The 20,292-nt window shown below is 42.6% G+C and overlaps 1 long non-coding RNA gene across 1 annotated transcript in view; it reads right to left on the reverse strand.

Moving 5' to 3' along the window:
* Window positions 1–1,973: 1,973 nt before the first annotated feature.
* The window catches only part of LOC132959261 (uncharacterized), a 102,956-nt gene continuing 84,637 nt past the window's right edge, over window positions 1,974–20,292 (reverse strand). The window contains exons 3-4 of the long non-coding RNA XR_009666957.1: window positions 2,306–2,369; window positions 1,974–2,074 (exon numbers count right to left, since the gene is read on the reverse strand). This is a non-coding gene — a long non-coding RNA (uncharacterized LOC132959261). The remainder of the gene's footprint in view (window positions 2,075–2,305; window positions 2,370–20,292) is intronic.

The raw sequence follows: 20,292 nt of genomic DNA on the forward strand, positions 1-20,292 counted from the left end.
TTTTCCTTCACCTCCTCCCTAATCAGGCCCATCTTCCAACCCAACACCACACGGCAATTAGACCTGACAGTACTCCGACTCCCACAATCCCACCAGGAGTACACGTTCAAACAAACACAAGAGGGGGGGGGGGGGGGGGGGGGGTGTGTGAAATGCCTGAAAACAAGCCGACTTCAAGCAAACAGACCTCCTGATAGCAGTGAGGTAAAAATCTAAAATCTATTAAGACATAAAGAATAAAAAAAAACTGAATTCTCAGCGTCCCAATGCTCACGGCCAGATGTTTGGCGGGAAAAGTGGTCATGACTGTGTGGGGTGTGCAGAAGCAGGCCTGAAATCCCCCGAGGACCCCTTTGGAAGAGATAACAAATACAGTGGAGCTGGTTTGCATGAACAGTGAGCTAATTGGGATAATTAGTTTGTTACCTCGCTCGTTATTGCATTTTAATGTGGATTCCAAATAATGGCGGCGGGGGATGGGCGACGTGAATGTATGCTTTTTTTTATGTTTATGTGCTTTTGTGCATCTGTGTCTGGCCACGTGCATTAAGAAGTGTATTCAATTAGCAGGCGGATACGGTTACAGGAACGTATTCTAACCACACACAGTAATTGTTATGGTTTGGAAATAAGTGCTCACAGTATTAAATATCATTAATCCTGTGGCTGCGTTGAATGCATTCCAAGTTAGTTTTTTTAATTAGCATTCCCTGTGCAGAGTTTCTCCCCGTCATCTCAGTTAATTCTTTTCGACATTTTCCAACAGCCTGCGATTCCACAACTTCCACAGACGGGACAGAGACTTGTTGCTTACAGCTGGGGGGGGGTTAAATGTGTAGGCAGGGAGAGCAAGAGAGAGAGAGAGAGACTTTCTCCAGTTGTTATACTTTGCTTAAATTACAGTGTGAATAATGGACAGCTAGCCACTAAGTCTTCCGCCTCTTGATGCGTTTTCATTCATACACATCACTGGAAAACGGGGGGGGGTTCAGAAAGATGTCCTTGCTCTTTCATTCTTCGGGAATCAAAACCTGAACCTGACTTTTTCATTCTTTTGATTTACTGATGGCTCAAAGACTCTTTTATAGATGTCCAGGAAATATCTCAATGTGACATTGTTAGCATTACGCAATGTCAATCGTGTGCCTTTGTTAGGAGCAAAGACATTAAAGGTGCAATAAAAACAGAACAGATGGGCGTAGAAATGTGGACATTTACTTTGGATGTGTGTATTTTTACTTTACAATTACAGTAATGATGTGATGCTGCTTTCACAGACTTTTCCATCTTTTTTCTCTGGGATAAATGATCAAATAGTTTCATGAAGCCAGAGCAGGTCAATTGTTTTTTATGAGTTAGAAGGTTGTTGGCTAAAGGATTTTTGGCTAAATTAAAACCACAAAGGGGGTAAACTCCAACTCTCTCATGTTTAGGTCTTCCTGTTTCTGTGACACTGGTTCTGTGTTTGTGCTTCAGGTGTGAAACAGATGACAGGCAGGATGAAATGAAGCCCAGAGAAGAGGAGCATGTGTCCAGCTGATGATGGATACGCTGCGTGTCACCACTGAGGCCCTCCCCTCCCTCTCATGAAGAAGCCATTTCAACCCCACACATCAATAGCCAACTCTCCGGAGCAGAGCGCAGCAATAATTCCAGATAAATCATTCCCTCACGGAGCCACTTGCTGCGTTCAAACGCACCCGTGACCTTCAGCTCTGCCTCTTTCTACATCATATAGCCCGGGAATATAAAAGCTTATTAGCTCAGAACATTGTTGATACGTTTGTTCGAAGGCAATGCACTAATGAGGCGTTGCAGGATGCCGCTGCAGACTCTCCGTTTGGAGTTCCCCCCCCCCACCCCTCCACCAGAGGAGCAGAACAGGCGGCTAATGGCATCTCTTTCACAAATGGGCAAATGTAAAAAAAAAAAAAAAAGAAGAGGGATGAAGTGCAATATTGCTTTACCATATCAAAGGAAGAGGCATCGGAGGATTGTGCGACTGTCTGTTGGCGTGTTGATGGGCGAGCAGGAGGGTGGGCTTCAGTAGACACGTGATGGACAGTGTGAAGAGCTGCAAAAAAAGACGATACAAATAAGACAAATAAACAGAGAGACATAAAGCAGGAGGTAGTCAAACAGACAAAATGACAACACTTTCTAAAACATAGAAGCAATATGTTGAAGAAGAGGCTCAAAAAGACATTAAAGAAACACATTTCAGATTTAAAAAAAGAAAACTATACATCCATTTGTCTGGTTTACATCACTATGCTGTGCACTTTGTGTATCCCATGACACTCACGTTATAATGTTGACACTCTCAGTCACAGCAGCAGCAGCAGCTCCATGTTTACAGGCAAGAGTAGCTGAAGAAGAGAAAGAAGAGAGCTTTTTCTTTACAGGACTGATATCTGGAGCTTCAATATTGTCCTGCCATTCAAGTTTATTTTATTACAGTCCTTTATACTGACTTAGGTTTTTACTTTCAATCTTTCTAGGCTAGCAAGCTACTAGCATGAAGTACTGTGAGAAAGTACGTCCTGTTAAATGATGAGGTACTTCATCTGGCTCACTGTTTGTACAGTGCAGACTAAAAGAGAGCAGGTAAATGCATTTTCACATCGCAGGTTGTACATCGAGCGCTCTGAGTGACATTCCACTGTAATGAAACATTCGCGATCGAGCTAAGGGGGCTATGCTAATCAACACTTAACTACTTGTCAGAAAACAGGGGGAGGGTCCACACTCTCTGGGACCAAAACTGCTCGACACCAGAGGGAATTCATTCCCACTGTTTCAGTGTTTTCTGATCACAAGCTCCCATTTTTAATTTGACTTTCCCATCATACATGAGAAGACATTTGGATGGGGTGGCATCCCCAGCAATCAAGACAGAAATCCTCATTACACCATCGTCTCCTTGTCCCTTACTTATTTTGTAAATTCACATCCCACCCCGGCCCCCTCGCACAGCTTATTTTTCGCTGAAAGCCCCCGAAGGACCCGAGTCTTCGCACTCGCCGCGCTCGGAGACGTTGGGAGACTCTCACTCAAGGGCCACCTCCGAGGGGGAAACGATTTCCACTTTGTTCTGGCAGCAAGCGCTCTGTGGGGAGAAAATGTCTAAAAAGGCCCACATAATTAGAGGAGGGGAGTGAGAGGTAAAGACGAAGCCCTGGTTTAGATATGAACTCAAAATAGTTAATCAACTCAGGCTTGGACTCATTTTTTATTTTTTTGAAAGACATGTCGACAGCGTCACCCTGGAAACGTCCTCTAATGTATTCACATATTTGGGGTGAGCCGGGGACACGGGTAGGGAAACGGTCTTGAGGAAAGGAAACTGAAGACTCCTTAATTATTTCCCCGTTGAGTTTGTGCTTTTCCTGAAATTGGAAAGTGTCGCAAAAATAATTCAATTACTGAATCAAAAAAATTTTTTTTTAAGGAACTGCTGACTTCCTGTTGGCCATCTTAAAGAGGCATTGCACCATGGGGATTTTTAATTGAAAGGACACATCCTCAATCCTCTGTGTGATGTCATTTCCTGGCGCTGCAGGAGATTCAGTGAGCCAAAGTTGTTGTTCTTTTCATTTACTTTTAAACAATGAAGATAATGATGAGGCAGGCTGCATCATAGGAAGTGTAGTCCAGTGTTTTGTGGATCATACAAGGAACCAAAGTCTTGATAGTTCATACCCAAATGTCTCATCTAACTCCTCTTATTCTACTGAAGGACAATTGTACATCATTAGAATACTTATTTGAGACGCCAAGTGTCTCTTATATTAAGATATTTCCTAAATGATGAAAAATAAATCCTTCTTTATCTCACTTTTGAAAGAAAAGTGGGCAAACAGCACAAGTGTATATTCACTCCGTCTGTGTTGTGGAGGCACTTGAGAGAGAAAAAGCTGCAGTTTAAGCCCAAACTTGCGATGCGAGCCGTGAATTCCCTCAGTGACACCCTCCTCCATCCCACCTCCAGCCCTCAGCTAAACATCCCCGCTCGCAAAAAATACTCACACCCTCACCAAACACATCCACACAAACAAACACACACACACACACACACACACAAACACCTTGTATTGTCTTCAGCTCTGCTCAATTATTAATGGATAAACAAAGAGCCGTGAACTGTGATGGGCTGTCAGCAGATATTTTCCCCCCTCTCATATCTTGGCGGCCCAGGAAACGTACACGAGAGCTGGCAGTGTAAAGAGGGAGGAGAAGCTTAAGGTCAAACTCCTGCACACACACACACACACACACATATGAGCATGTACACACAACCAGATGTGCATGAATGTATTCGCAAAAACAGATACAAACAACCAGGAGATCTGCGTGGAGTACAGATAGTCTAAAAATGTCAAGGGGAGCTGCATGTGTGTGTGTGTGTGTGTGTGTCAGGGAGAAGTGGAGCAGATAGCTCATTTCCTCTACTGAGACGCTTAGCTGCCTCCTCTCTCAGGAGGTTGGCTAGCCATGTGTGTGTGTGCATGTGTGTGCGTGTACACCTAACAGACAACAGACTCTCCTGGGGAAGTTTGGATGATGTAAGGGAAGCTCATCGACTTTGCTCGGAACAATTCTTAAAAAAGTGTCTCTTCCAGACAAACGGGCACAAATAGTTGCAATAATCAACGCTTTTTGGTTGTGAGAGAAGAAGAAGAAGAAGAAGAAGGAGAAGGAGATTGCATCAGGAGCGATGATGGAAATAAATGAAGTCCTGCTTTTTCCACGTCTTCGTTTTGCCGTTTGTTGTCCCGGTTGTTGTTTTGGTAATTTACAGGAAACGCTGCTCTGTGGATATCAATGCGTGTGTCTGTATTAAACCGGGAAGTGACTCAAATGAGCCGTGATGTCATTGGAAGCTTTCTGTTAGCAATGCGGCGTCTTATTCAGCCATCTGCCACGCACTGTGTGTTTGTGTGTGTGCCGTCGCCTGTTTCTTCTTCCTCTCATTCAGTGAGGATGTCAGTGAGATTTAAAAAGGTTTCATTGGTGTTTTTAGTTCATTGACTTATCAGATTGACTGAAGTATACGGTCATTGATGGATATTTGTTAGTAATAATAAAAAATCCCTAGAAATGTCTTCAGAATAAAGAAGCCTGACTTGATTTCTTCAGAAAACTGTTTAAGTTATTATAACAAAATCATACCATTACTAATAAAAATATTTCAGCAAGAAAGTCATGGATGCACAACCTGTCTGCACATTGACAAGCCAGAGCTGGTGAATGTATTTTTTACTGCGTACTCCCCTGCAATACACACACACACACACACTGTGCGATATCACATGCACATACCATGCACAGGGAAAGAAAAACACTGGTGTAAGTTCCCCTCAGCTGTACACACACAAATCCATCAAACTGTGGCGTACATCTCCGACTTGTTAAGGTACTATTTGTCAGCTGCTCCTGGAGTGGCTGTGTGACTCCAACACTAATTGCCACTGGTGCTAAATTTAGTCGGGGAGATATGAGTCCTTTTGATCAGAAGCACTGAATCTAACAAAAAAAAAAGAAAAAAAAAAAATGTGCTCAGCCTCGCAGGCAAGTTTACCCGCCTCTCCCCCCGCGCTCTCCCCCATCTTCCTGTCGCTGGGGAATAGGTGAACTATTCCATATGTCAGCCTTGTCAATCAGAGGCAGAAATATGGGAAGTGCTCTCTCTCTCTCTCTCTCTCCCTCACTCTCGCCAAAGATCGTGGGTAGATGTTGTTCGCCTCTCTGAGAATTCTGCCACCGCTCCGCCGCGTGTTTATTTATTTCCGTGTCATCATGGGTGGTGTGCAACCTCAAGACAAGAAGGGAATATTAATCAAAACAATCTCAGCCAGGAATTTTAATTGTAACGTTAATCAATCATTGTAAATGAGAAGAGGGCGCGTCGGCGCGCTAAGTAAACGTGTTGTTTGGAAGATGCTGCGTTCAAAGCAAAGGGTTTGAAATGTTGGACTGGCAAGGATTCATTATTTGTATGAATTAAGATCCATCAAATGCCAGAGTTGAAGCAGTTGTTAATCAACTGGTGGGAAATAGGAAAAAGTTGGGTGTTAAGGGTATTAACCCACAGTTTAATATAAAAGAAAGTTTAGCTGTTTTTACTGGTCACATAACACCAGTATCAGTATCGTCCTCAATTATCACTGAAAATATGGTAACTAAATATTGGCAAGAATGCCAATCAACACGCAATCTGATTTCATAATACTTCCAACAAATCCAACTGGTTGTACATAAATCATGATTAGTCAATAAAAACAACAACAGTCCAGTGCCAGCAGAGAGTTTTCAAAGTGTCAGTAGTCAGTGCACTGGTATCGGAGGTACTTGGTATTGGGCCAACACTGAAGTCAGGGTATCAATAAGGGACTGGTCGTAGGCTCCCTGTTTCAGAAGTGAAGCCTTAAACTTGCATTCTTTCTGAAGGCCAACAGGGTGCGACTTCTCCTGTTGCTAAAAGACACTGATTGATTGATAAGACACTACCACACCAGGCACCAGACTGAGCAATGAATGAATCTCTATCCTTGACATCTTTGCTGTTGACCAAATATTTTCACTTCTGGTGTCAAGACACAAAGATGGCGGCAGCCAAAAATGACAAGCCCTAGGTTTTAAACCAGGACTCCACAAACATTACTTCAGCTATTTCCACAGGTTTGAGTCATCGCCTGCATCACTTAGACGATCATCTGGAGCGATAAAGTTGATGCAAATACGTCAACATGTCATCACTTCATTTCTCCTTTTCAAAGTTATCTATCCAGCAATTCAGAAAAAGTTGCCTGTTTACTGATTAATGTCATGAGTGCTACCAAGACTTCCATAACTCACAAACTTGAGTTGTTTCATGCAATCAAGGTCACAGCGAGCAACTTTATCTTCAGCGAAAAGCTCCATTCTGCACCAGTGTCACCAATAAATTTCCTATTTTGATCTGTTCCAGTGACGTGATGCCGTCCAGAAGGCTCTTATTGTAATGAATACATTTTTCATAATCTGGCCCGATGGCTAAATAAAGGGCTTTGTGGGGAGATTGATCTCTGTGAATAGAACATCCATAAAGGGTGCAAATCATGCTAAAAGCACCGTCTAAACAAGACGCATAAAGGCCAAGGTTGCAGCAGCTCTTAAAGAAGCTCTTTATTTTCTGGATACTTTGTTTGTTTCAATCTTTTTTTATATTTTAGATGTCTTTATGCCCACCATAAATGAAGGTGCAGCCAGCCTGGCTTACAAAGAAGTCAGTTTTCCCGAGACCTTGGTAAAGAGTTTGCACTCATGGACGCTCCGTTTCAGCACCCTTCCAAGGTGTTAGATTGTGTTTTCTGTTCCCCCGAGGGCCCTGAAGTTCTCAAGGAGCAACACAAAACAACATGTCTGGAGCTAACAGGTTAAAAATAATTGCAGGGGCACAACCAACAAAAGGCTTGAATGTCAGGAACTATATCGGTTAAAGAAATGTGGACATAGTATCAAACCTGAATCCATCAAGAAGTCATGAGTCTGGTTGTCTTTCAGTAAAGGTGTGATGCTCAGAAACCGTCCAGACAACTGCTCACTCTCAGCACTCTGTCTCCCATGGTGATCTCGGTTAGCGCCTTGTCAAATTCATGACGACAAACGAAGATCAGATTTATCAACATGTACTTCAAACTCTGAAGAAGGATGTTCACAAACGTACTTTTTTTTACACAGATTAAGACTTAAGATGTCCCTCGATGAGTAAAAGGGAACAAGCGTCTGGAATGGAGGATCCCATAGTTGCGCCGCTTTCTATATCTTATCACTTTGCCAGCTTTCCAACAACCTCTTTCATACATTTTTATAATCTACTTACGCTGATGATGTTTTTTGGACCAACATCTAAAAAGCAGATGTCCTCCTACAGGTAAGATGGAAAATGACAACCGCGATACCGAGACATATTGACAGCAAGAAAGTGAGAGAAGTTTTCGACTTGAGAGAAAGTCACTTTTAAATGTCAGAGCAGTTTTGACAACAGTTTGACTGCTGAAGATCAGAGGAATAACAGCCGTTTGATTCGGAATAATTAAGAGCCTGATGAGGAAAGAAATTAAATCAGCAACATTGGGGCTAGTAGAGGCTTGGTGGCATATTGAATACTTTCACAACTGGACGGCAATTATGTCTTCGGATAGAACTCATTTTCCTGTATACACCACATATGAAGAAGTGGACACTTTTATGTTGCAGTCAAAAAGTTAACTTGTGAGGATTCCAGGTGGACAACAGCAGCACTGAAATCAAGCCTTGTTGGCCAAGTTTAGAAAGACAACTATTGGTGTCGTGAAGAAGTTAAGTCGAAGTAAACAAGACGCACAAAAAAAAAAAAGGAGAAGTGGTCAGAAAATGCCGCTGGGCTGCGCTTTAGCAATCCAACAATAAATACATTGACCAAACAAAACTGAGATCTGCGAGTGCTTCGTGAAAGGGCAAACATTTTTGCGTTTCAGAAAACCTTTACCTTCCCCAAGTTGAAAAATAATCGATTGATTCCAGAAGTGCCGTGAAAAGACCTGATTTCACAACGAAAACCTGAAAATCCACTAAAGAACAACACAATGTGATAACTGCAAATCATCCATCCTGAGAGATACACAACCAAGAAAACTAATTGGATCCAGACATGCACGGCACCAACAGCTGTGTTTCAGCATCTCTCAAAGAAACACACACACACACACACACACACACACACAACATACAGAACACTGACAGGGAGGGGGAAAAGACGAGGCACCGAGAGCGATGATATCACAAATCACAGGGACAATCAGGAGTGTGTCATTTCCCGAGCAAGCGCACGGACTTCACAACGAACGAGCTGTTAACGGCAACGAGATGGGGTGACTTTATTTTACATGCACCCTGCTTATAGCTTCATGACAAATACTGGATGTTGATAAGACGTAACAGTGTGTACGCGAGTTCATTGTCACGTCTGCTTCTTTGCCGTGCTATGAAAAGCTACGAGAGAGACAGTTTTGATCAGCTTTCATGGCGTCCTATGGAAATGCAAAGCAAGGAACAGACATGGGAAAACAAGAAGTCCTACATTTATTAATTTGTTGGCATGAAAGTGCTGCCGTGTTGGACGGCATGTGACAAAATGAACGCTTTGCCTGATCAGTTGGGATTAAGTTTTGAAGTGACAGTGGAGACGCATGAAAACTGGAAACTGAATGTCCGGTTTAATGAAGCCTGGAAAAATGGCCTTCACTTCAAATGGATGATTCAGCTTTGAACCTATGGTGCGCACACACGTGGGCGTGTGTGTGTAGGTCTTTACATCCAGCTCTTTGAGACAGAGGGACAAAGAAAAAGCAGGGCCGGCTGGTTGAGAAGGACCCCTGCATTAACCTTGCTGCGGGCGACGACCCCAGCCCCCCCACCTTCACAGACAAACACATTTAGGTTGGTTCATCCCAAAGCACCAGGCCACCATCGCTGCCCTCTCCATCTATTCCTCACAAAGTGTGTGTGTGTGTGTGAAAGCTGCACTTAACCTCCCATCCCGGGACCCTCTGACAGCTCACAGGCAGGCCGCCTTCAAAGGTGCAGCGCTTCAAATACAGACACACACACACACACATTGCCTGCTCCTCTTCTTTTCAACCTTTATTTATCCAGGGAAAGTCAAACTGAACTTTTCCCACACACACACACACACACACCTGCGAGCCTCCCAGTCCAACCACAATCCTCTCCACTCGACAGTCGCCTCCAAAAGGTTTTTAAGCTTCTTTCTACCTTCAAACCCCCTCCTCTACATTCCCAAAGAGCCCACTGTGCAACTGCACCAGAACAGCAGTGATTCATACAACAACATTAGGAAGGGAGAACCAACGAGCTATGAAACACGCACTGCCAGGAACGCTCGCTGAAACGTATACAAACACGAGTCTGATTATTCTCGGCGGACGCTTGATTTCACTCCTCGCTGAGAGAGACGAGGGGCAGAGGGAGAGTAAATAAACCTGTTCAAAAGGAAAACGCAGAAGGCAGTACTTGTAGGGATGTGGCGCCAACCGCCACAAGTGATGGAGAAAGTTACTTTAATTTAGAGTGTTTCTTTGAGGAGTATCTTGTAATACTCAAAAGGTTTCTCTTCCTATGCTGTGAAGTGATATCCTTCCAATACTTTGATAACTTTAAGGCCTCGCCGAAAAGGGGCCATTGCACAAATGTAATGTCATGCTCAATTAGGTTTAACACAGGATCATGGTTTGGGTGGAAGTAGGAGGCATATGCATCCTTTTTTTTTTTTTTAAATCGATCCATCTACCTGGACCTGTTCCCTATGCAGAAAATCTTTAAAGGCCACTTAATGAACTGACTTCCTCCAAAAAAGCTTCTTTTTTTTTGTGTGTGCAAATTACAGCTCAAAAGGTCAGAACCCTCTCGGGGCTAAATGAAAAAGCTATCACTCTACCCTTTCCTAGCAGCACACTATCCTTTCTTAATCATCTTAAAATGGTTCTTTTTGTATAGGAGGAACATTTACGTTCAAATTTCTCATGGGTAATCCAAAGATGTCCAATGAGGTCTCACTTCCAGTTGTCTGTGTCTCAAGTCTTTTAAGCAAGGACCCATAAACAACTGTTTAGTTCTGACAACGTAAAAATGGTAACGCTAAGGCATTAGAAATACTAGGTTATGTTCCGTTATCTCGTGGGTCTAAATTACTACATAAAAAGAGAAAATTTATTAATTAAGGTTTAAGCTAAGGATCTGTCGATACCACTTTATAAGCATGACTGGAATAACTCTAAGATATGCATTCCACCACAAAAACTGTACTTTTAATGGATGCAGCATTCACATTTTCAGGAGTCATACCTCTGCACAGTCACAAAATCTGTAAATCACTGCAGTGGGAGTGATGTAACACTTTGAAGGACCCAGAAATCCTCCCCTGATGAAACCTACCAAGAAGCCTAGAAATCCTCCATTGACTTCTATCACGGCCGCGGATCTACCTTGGCTGTCTGTTGTCATCAGCTGCAGCCCCGGCAGACTCGACTGCAGGGAGGGTTCGGCGCTAACACATGTCGGCCTAACTCTCCCTGTCACTGTGAAATAACTGACAGCGGGCGGCCCGGGCAGCAGCCGGCTGAAGAGAGACGATTTAAGAAAATAGTCCAGGTTGCAGAGACTGAGGAGGAGGAAACATACCTCTCTTACTTGTCAAAGAGAATGTTTAACTGTGAGTGAAGGAAACATTGTGTTTATCTATGCATCTCACACTTAAGACTACCGGTGGAGGCCTCGGTGGGCTCACATGGCAGAAGGATGTGGGTATAATACCGGCACCTGGGGCCTTGCAACCCCAAACTGGAATCATACTGGGAGCAAGTGTACAAAGGCCCCCATCCTGGTCAACAACATACCTCCGCCAGACAGAACAAATTACACTGCAAGAGCCCGCGTCCACCAACACCCCCGACCTAAAAACAAGCTCGCATTACCTCACAACCAGTCTGGAGCGTCTGCATACACTCTCGGCGCAATAGTTCTACTGTTGTGGGAGACGTAAAGGAGGAAGTGGGCTCTTGATTACTCACTTGGTCCTATTTGTTTCCATCTTCCTGTCGTACTTTATCATTGAATCCAAGACCCAGCTTTGCCACCACCGACCTCCTAAAACCCTAAAAAATACAGACTCAGACCAATTCATCTGCTGTATACTGATGGATGGATGTCCGCTGTTTATACTCAGCCTCTGGTTTCAGAAGAGGAAACTCCCATGCCCGTAACAGAGCGGGCTTTGAGAGATGCTGTACACTGTTGTGGGTCTGGACAAGGTTTTTACAGTTAGCTTGAAAAGAGGAAAGTTCACCTACAGCTTTACTGTAAAAAAAAAAAAAAGATGTATGGTGCAATAATTGATCCTTTCTTTGAGTCAGATATGGGTCTACACCTAAACTAGCAGCACTCCTGACCACAATTCTCTTTCTATAGAAATACACATACACAAGTTGAGGTCAAAAGTTTGTCTAACTTGAGAATTATTTCTTATGGAAAGATTTGAGTTTTCATTTTTCACGATGGTTCAAGCCGCTGCTAGGACAACATCCAAAAGAGGTACGACTTTCTGATCTTGTGCAAATCCATCGAGCACATCAGGGGAATTTGGGGAAAAACAAGAAATCGACCTTGCGGTGGAAATAGTCACACTTGTATCAACAATTGATTAAGACCTTCTGGGGGGTGTGAATGTCTGTACCAAATGATATCTCCAATCCACCAAGAAAATGTTTAAATATTTCACTAAACTGAAAGTCAGTCTGGCTGTTGTCAGGATATGTCATTCAAAACTGAAAAATGTCCTGATGGCATGTACGTGTCCCAATGTAACAACGTTATCGATACATTTCATAGCAATGTTAAAAATGCATCTTGTAAGTCAAGGGGTCAATGAAGTTATTAGAATTAAACGTTTGCACGAGATTTAACAGCAACCCATCCAACACTTTGGGAGATATTTAACTCAAGACAAAATGTAGCCCTAATTTGTAAAGGGAGCCATAAAGTAGGACAACTGAGTTCTGTTTTGTTGTTGGCATGTTTTTCTGTTGCTTCAATCAGATGCTAAAATCAGATTAAAATATGTGTATTTAAAAGCAAATGTTTTGTCTTTTTAAAGATGAATTGAATAAATAGTTTGTGTAAATACTTTTTTAAAGAGATAATCAACAAAAAAGATGGCTATTTGTTGAAAGAGCAGATAACAAAGAGAGACATTTTCAAAGTGCTGCTTTGGTTGCATTTTGAAGTATCAGGCGCCGGTTCATTTGCAGTTAATTACATTTCTACCCGATGAATATGATAGAGTGACTGTTTTCTTCCATTCCACTTCTCTTACATCTTCTCGGCCTTTTGAAGGTCTGATGGTGTTAAAAATATATCTCCAACAAAATAACACCTTTTTGAATCTTCGGTCCAGACAGAAGCAGCAAGCAGTAGAGCCGAAATAACGTACATCTGTGCGGCAGATTGTCCTCGTGCCAGGTGTGAAGTAATGTTCATTAAAAGTGACAAATACCTGATTTGTAAAGAATTCATTGAAAGCAACATGTGCTAGAACGACACGTGTGATGTGGTTTGTGAGAGAGAAACTTGTGAAAATTGGAAGGCTTTGTTTTGAAAGCCAAGGAGTCAGGCAAGAGACAGATTTTGCATGGACTCGTCTCCACATCTGCGTAAATACGCACACAGACAGTCGGGTAATGTAATTTAACTATTTCCAACATACCTTACGACAATATCTAGCCATTTTTCCTCCAACTCCCAACCTCTTTTACCACCGTCTCTACCCTGACGATGTGCGTCCAAGGCCTGGGCCCCCAACAATTGGGGTTCTTTTAACAAAGACGGAGTCACTGCCAATTCCAATTTTGTGAAGCATTAACTAATATCATGTAGATCATCAGCCCAAATCATGAATGTTTTTGAGTCAACCAATCACTTTCTATACGTGGCATTCACCCCAGACATTAATGGACAGGCTTTGGGAGCAATGGGGGGGGGGTTAGGGTTGTTTCAGTTTCTTTTCCCAACCTGCAGATTATCCAACTTTGAAACCACATGTTCTATAAGTGCACAAAAAGCATGAATTTATAATCAGTGTGATTGAAAAAAAAGACATCATCATTGAAAATGGCATGAGGTGGGTTCAAGTGTTTTCAGCAGAAAGGTAAAATCAAGGATTTCATACATTGGGGTATTAGTCTAATACATTCAAGTCCAGTGTATTTTCAAAGGGCGCTCCGGATCCAATTTGTATTACACGTGAGTAACATTCATTCATCTTTTAATTACATATCATTACTAAGTCATTCTGATTCCGATGGATTACCCACTGCAGAGTGTAACTAATTGCTAGACACACTTGGTACAAGTTAATCAAGAGTTTCCCTCCAAGGAATCCCTGTACTGTAATCTAATATACAGAAATGTACTATTCTGGAGTTGGCTACTCACTCCTCTCAGCCACATGTAATATTCATGACAGGGACTTCTTCCCTAAAACGCCCTTCTCCTCCTCTCCTCACCTGGTGGGGAAGCAAAGCGTGCGTCTCCCGACAAAAACCTCCAGCCACTTGGAGCTTTTTATAGACTCTCCCTCTCACTCTCTCTGAGCGGTTAAGCTGTCCCTGGGTTCCTCTTAGCTATTGTAATCCATACACAATACCCACACATTTAATGGGAGTGACGCCTGCAATAAAGCAGAGGGTGCATTTCGCAGGGAGCAATTTAGCCTTCAAACAATATGCCGAGGTTTGCGTCCTTGGGGGCAATACTGCTGTTGGGTTATTTTTCCTCTCTTTTTAACAATGCAGAAACCAGGATGTAGTCATTACAGTGTGGGCTTGATGAAGGCCGAATAAAAGGAGAGCGACGTACTCCCAATTCACCAAACTTTACATTGAGTCTTTGAGAATGTATGCGCTTTTAGGAGATAAATGTTCTGGATTGCAGCAAGGCGACAGCCCAGCAGGTCATCCTTTTAGCAAGCACAGTGTCCGGCTGCTATCTCTTATCTCAGCCAGCTTTCAGGCTAAATGGTGAAACCCACCTGGGCTGAAGGAGAGGCCCTCTCCACTGTGAGCTTTCCCTTCCCCCTCCCGCCCATATCCACCATGAGGATACACAATACCTTCCTTGCACTAACCTATGGGGACAATGGACAATAAAAAGCAATCATTCTCACTTCACCAGCACAATTACTGTACAACTTAGCTCCCCTGCCTTCCCCACACTCCCGGCAAAAAGTGGGAGCAGAAGAGAGTTCTTTTGAAGCGAACATGGCTTTGACTTCTCCGCTGCTTGCTCCTCTTCCCTCCATTTCCCTTGGTGATAAGATACACAAGACTGAGTGCACTGGTACAATGCATGCTGGGATGATGTGGCAGCTTGCTGCTAGGCACTTCCTGTACCCAGCAAGAGCAGAGGTTGTAGTTGGTGCATTTTCTAACAACTGGTTTGGTTTCTTTGCTCATTTCAGCTCAAATTCAGCTGTTTTAAGCAAGAACTCGAGCCTCTCACTTTTGTAGCACAGAGTGGGTTATTTTCCACGTCTGAACAACTGTGTTTGGTTTAGGCGAAGGGTGGCGCCAGGGTAGAGCCTACAGGAGGACGATATGCCCGCTACAATGCTAACTGTTGTCGCAATGAAATGAACACAACGTGAGGAAGTATCCAGGAAGCCGATGCAAGAGTAGAAAACAAAATACAGGCAACTGAAGAAAGGCAGAAAATTAAATAAGCAGCAAAACTCTGCAACCATAGATTGCATAAAACAATGGATGTAGCCATTTTGACGCCACCCATTGTTTTGAAAGGCCCCAGAAGTTTGACATTCTGCATATTGACTTCAATTGTAAGCCCTTGGGTTGCAACTTCCATGCATTTTGAACATCATCATCAACCCCAATCACTTGCTGTATACTGTCTTTTGATTACAATTACCTGCTGAGTTCACCCATTAGCTCAATTGGGAAATGAAATGGACTTCTTCTTGGAAACCGGCAGGTTACATGCTGCCCCTTTGGATATTGTCCGCACATGTTCAGGACCTCAGTTCATGTCTTGAAAGCTGAAAATCCATTGAGAATGAATGAATCACAATTTGCTCAAACAAGTCTTCAGGCATGGCATCCTTCTCCCCATGATTGTGGCATGCCTGAATGTTCTTCATTAAGATGGTGCAGATATCAGTATCTCCGTTTGTCATTAATAATGACAAGGCCCACCACTAAATACATGTCCACTGTTAATTATCAGAGGCCATGTCTGTTAAATATCAGATTCCTCCCTCTAAATAGTGGGCAGTTCTCCCGTGCAGTCTCATCTGTCACTGTAAATGTCATCACTTTATTCTCTCGTTGGCGACCGTGACAGGCCCCACTTTGAGCCCCGCTTTATCTCCTTTCGCCTTCCATTCTCCCCCGCCACAAAGATGCCCCTTTCTCTCTCTCCCTTTTCTTTCTCTTTTTTTTTTCCCTCCACCACTCACTGCTGTATCCGCTTTCCACACGTGGCAAATGATTGCCCGGGTAAAGGTATTTTCTGTTTCAATCTTACACTTTCCCAAGGGAGAACAAAAAAAAAAGGGGGACAAGCTTTCTGCAGCTGGTTTCACTGAGAAAATTGTTCAGAATTGCCTCATTCCAGGGCAGATTAGCGAATGCATACAATCCCGGGCTAAGTGCTATTGTGCACCACAATTTGGCCATTATACTTTGTCTTTTCCATTTAGAGAACCCCTACCCAATTAAAGTAATACAGCCCTTCCAATACCTGCTCCCAATTAAATCTGGGCGGTATTACCTGCCTTGATATAGCCGGCCGTGGCTCCTCAACACTCACTTGCATTCATTAGGCCTATTCAACGTGACGGAGCTGATGACAACGATTCAAGTTGCTCTCCCTCCATCCCTCCCCCTTGCCACTCTCTTCTCCCTTGTTCTCCCCCTCTTTTCGGATGGGCTCTCACTTTCTTTCTTTTTTTGTCCTAGCCTTTCTCTCTGTCACTCCTCTCAAGTCTAGAAATGCCTGCCGCTTACTCCAAGGACTCAAGAATTGGCTGGGGAATAGAAGGGAGTGAGCGTCCCACCCCCCCACCCCCCCCTCCAGTCCCCCCTTTTCTCTTTCTTCAACATTTTCTCGCCTGCCCCTGGTTTTGTTTCCCAGGTAGCTAGGATTCTTTTTTTTTCCAGCTCATTGTGCCTTTTTCAAATCCTTCGTCCATGCTGCTTGGTTGGCACCATTTTAAAGCCCCCGCGTCACAAAGAAAGAGCTTGTCCAGGCCACTGACTCGATTGACAATTTCAGAGTGTTAAAAAAATCCACAAAAGCCGGAGCTCAGGGGTGTCGCTGAAGTGGGAGAGAAGCCGTCAATATGACATGTCTGCTGTCCAAACCCATAACCACCAGGTGTTTGTAGCCTTTCAGGCAAAATCCGTCATATCCAACTGTTCCAACTGAAGTAGAGAGTCGTGAAAAAAAAAAAAAAAAAAACTTTCACAGTGTCACATTTCATAAAGCTGAGGTTAAAATGAGGAAAGCCAACAGAGGAAATACACTGACAGTAATCATACTTGTACTGCAACAGACAGCTTGTATTTAATGTGCAAAGTGGCCGAAACAATATTAGGAAGTGTATTTATGTATTTCATCATAGAATTGATGAAATATAAAGTGACTTAAATTGGAATTGACAACTGTTAATTGCTGTTTTTTCATCAGTATGGCTTTGTAGGTTGAACAGGTGACCCAAAGTAAACTCCAGTTTAAAGGTACTAATGTCCGTAGTTAATCATTTTCATCATAGGCATAATGATAAACGTAAAGCCTAAAACATGACCAATAGTATACCTTGGGGTTTTGCCAACACTGGTAGCAGCAAAGTAAATTATAAAGACTCATATTTACATTGAAAGGGAAATAAAGAACCAGTCTTTTAAAATAAATGTACAACTTAAAGTTAAATGTGACCTCTTTTTAACAAAGTACTGTATATACATGTATATGATTCATTTTGGTACCACTACTCAGTTGCTGCAGTTCCTTGTGTGATAAATCAGACAGAACATGGAGCTAAAAACACCCTATCAGGTTGACATGCTTCCATCTAACACCTCGTACCCAGAAGAGAACAGTGCCTCCTTGATAAATCCTCCCTGTGCTATTGGTTTTACTCTCAGTGACATTTGGAGATAAAGTATAATGGTAGGAGGAAGGAGGTAGATGAGGAGGAGGAGGAGGGGTCTCCTGTATGGAAGTGAGAGTGACATTCTCAGGACCCCCCATGAGGGGAAACCTCTGGGCCCTGCTCAGCCCGACTGTGGGGATGATATCAACTTTCCCTTGTCAATCCGCCGGAGGATCAGCCTCTCGCTCTGCCTGCATGAATCAAGCTTTGATAAACCAGTCAGCTGAAAGTAACGTGTGCTTAAGGATGCATGGAATTATTTTCTATACGGGTGTAATATTTGCCTTTTGGTTAGTAAGTGGTACTTAGTTTTGAAGTCTCTACAACATAGTTATTGGCCAATTTGTGGCCTAAAAGAGCTCCAATTTTGCTCTTAAAGTTTTGGATTTCAACATTAACCACTAAATCTGACTACATTTGGTCCATTAATTCATCTTTTAAGGGAGCTGTTGATTGGAAATTCAATTTACACCAATGTGATAAACAAATAAAAGGTAGTTAAGGCATTGCTTGCTATTTCATCATAATTTACAGCCCTCTGAAGCGTATTAATTTAAGCACTTGATTATTTGTTTAAAGGGGAAAACACACTTTCTACCTTTACTCTAATGGAGCCTCACTTAGGCAAATGTGAGGCAGTACTAAAGCAGCCAGCCAATCAGAATCCGGCGAAGTAGGTCTGTGTGTTTCCGACCTTGGGAACCACGGCAACCCAGGGATCACGCTCGCCCTTTGATATGCCAAATCAAAGATCTCGCTCCGGCAAACTGAAGGCTGTTTTGTTGCGCTCGTACTTGTTGTTGTTCCCCGTGTCCGTGTTAAAAGGGAAATTGGCCGTGACTTTCGTTCACGCCACTCGCATGGAAAAAAAAAAGGAAAAAAAAAAAGGAAAATGAGCCACCCTTCTCACCTTGGGGGGAGATTTTAAAGGGAACGCTGCAAATATCTGAGTCAGGCTTCAGGAATAATGAGGCATTGGGATAATTAAATAATAAGAAAACAGAATATCAGCAATGCAATATCTCTGCTGGTCTGTGGACTGGACTCTGAAGACACATGTACGCATGCAACCACTTAGCAAGGACTGAGAGTAAGGAAAGGAAGCCGGATGGGAGAGGGAGATAAAGGATGGTTAAATTCAGACCACATGGCTGTACAAGAGGACTCACCAGGGGCTACTTCTTGTCACGGTAGCTTTATGAAAGTGGGATAAGAGACGGAAGGAGACCTGGGATGATGATGTATACTGCTTACATCAAGATATTAGATTATTATAGCTGAGATTGTCCTCAGATTCCTCCTGAGAAAGTCTTTTTCTTACTGTGGTCATTGCTTCGTGTAAGTCTTGAACTGATTTTGACTGATTTTTACAAAATGGCGATATATATTTTCATAGAACTTCTTTGTGGTTGCATTGGACATTGTATCGGGCATTGTCTCTTCGACTGAACACTTGAATCAGTTGTAAATGGTTGCTTCTTTTACTTTTATCTTGATTCCATTATGACGTTATTTTTGTAAAATGAACTTGATTTACATGCACCCCTGTTCTGAATGATTGCCTTGGTCGTTTCTTATTTCACCTCACCTACCTCACCTAATTGACGAGGAATGTTTGGAGCCTTAATACACTTTAATCCAGCATTTCCATTTTCTTATGGCTTCTGCTTTTCCCTTGAGCAGATATGACTTCACATTTGCAAAAGGCCTTGCATCCAGCTTTGATGATTGCATTGGTCGTCGCCTCTCCCATCGATTCCTTCAATCAATCATGACTTAATTTCGTAAAAATGTCCTTGATATATTTGCATCCAAGTTTTTCGATTGCATTGGTTATTTCTTCTTTTAATTTCTCCTTCAAGTGACTGACTTTTTTCAAAATATCCTTGATACATGAACATTCATCTTTTATGGAACCGCTCTGGTCATGTTTTTTCTATTGATTCTTTCAATCACTCAAGACATGATTTCTGCAGAATGACCTTGATACATTTGCATCCAGCTTTCATATGATGCATGGGCATTGCTCTATTTATACCTTTAATTACTGATTACGGATATTTTCCAATCCAGCTGCTACGTAATAGCATCGGTCGCTTCTTGCTTCTTTTACTTACTTCTTGAGTTGATCAGGATTTTATTTGTTGATATATAATATTTGTTTATTTGGTCTTTACGTATTTCCTTCCAAGCTTCTTTGTGATTTCTTTGGTCATTGCTTCATTTACTGAGTCCATGAATCAATCATGGCTTGATGGCCTTGATATATTATTGCACCAAACTTCATTTCGATTGCATTTCTACTGCTTTTTGTACTTGTTTCTTGAAGTGATCATGAGATTAATTATCCAAATGGCCTTGCTATGTACAGTTTGGCCATGAAAAAACAGCATTTGAATCCAGTGAACCAATGGTGTACATTTCGGGGTTTCTCACCCACCTTGTATCCACACTGATGCCCCCTTCATTTCTCCTCCTCAGCAGATGTTAGAGACTAGCTGGAATTAGCGTGGACGCTAACCCCGGCC

Source organism: Labrus mixtus, chromosome 24 (assembly GCF_963584025.1).
Source record: "Labrus mixtus chromosome 24, fLabMix1.1, whole genome shotgun sequence".
Classification (NCBI taxonomy): Eukaryota; Metazoa; Chordata; class Actinopteri; order Labriformes; family Labridae; genus Labrus; species Labrus mixtus.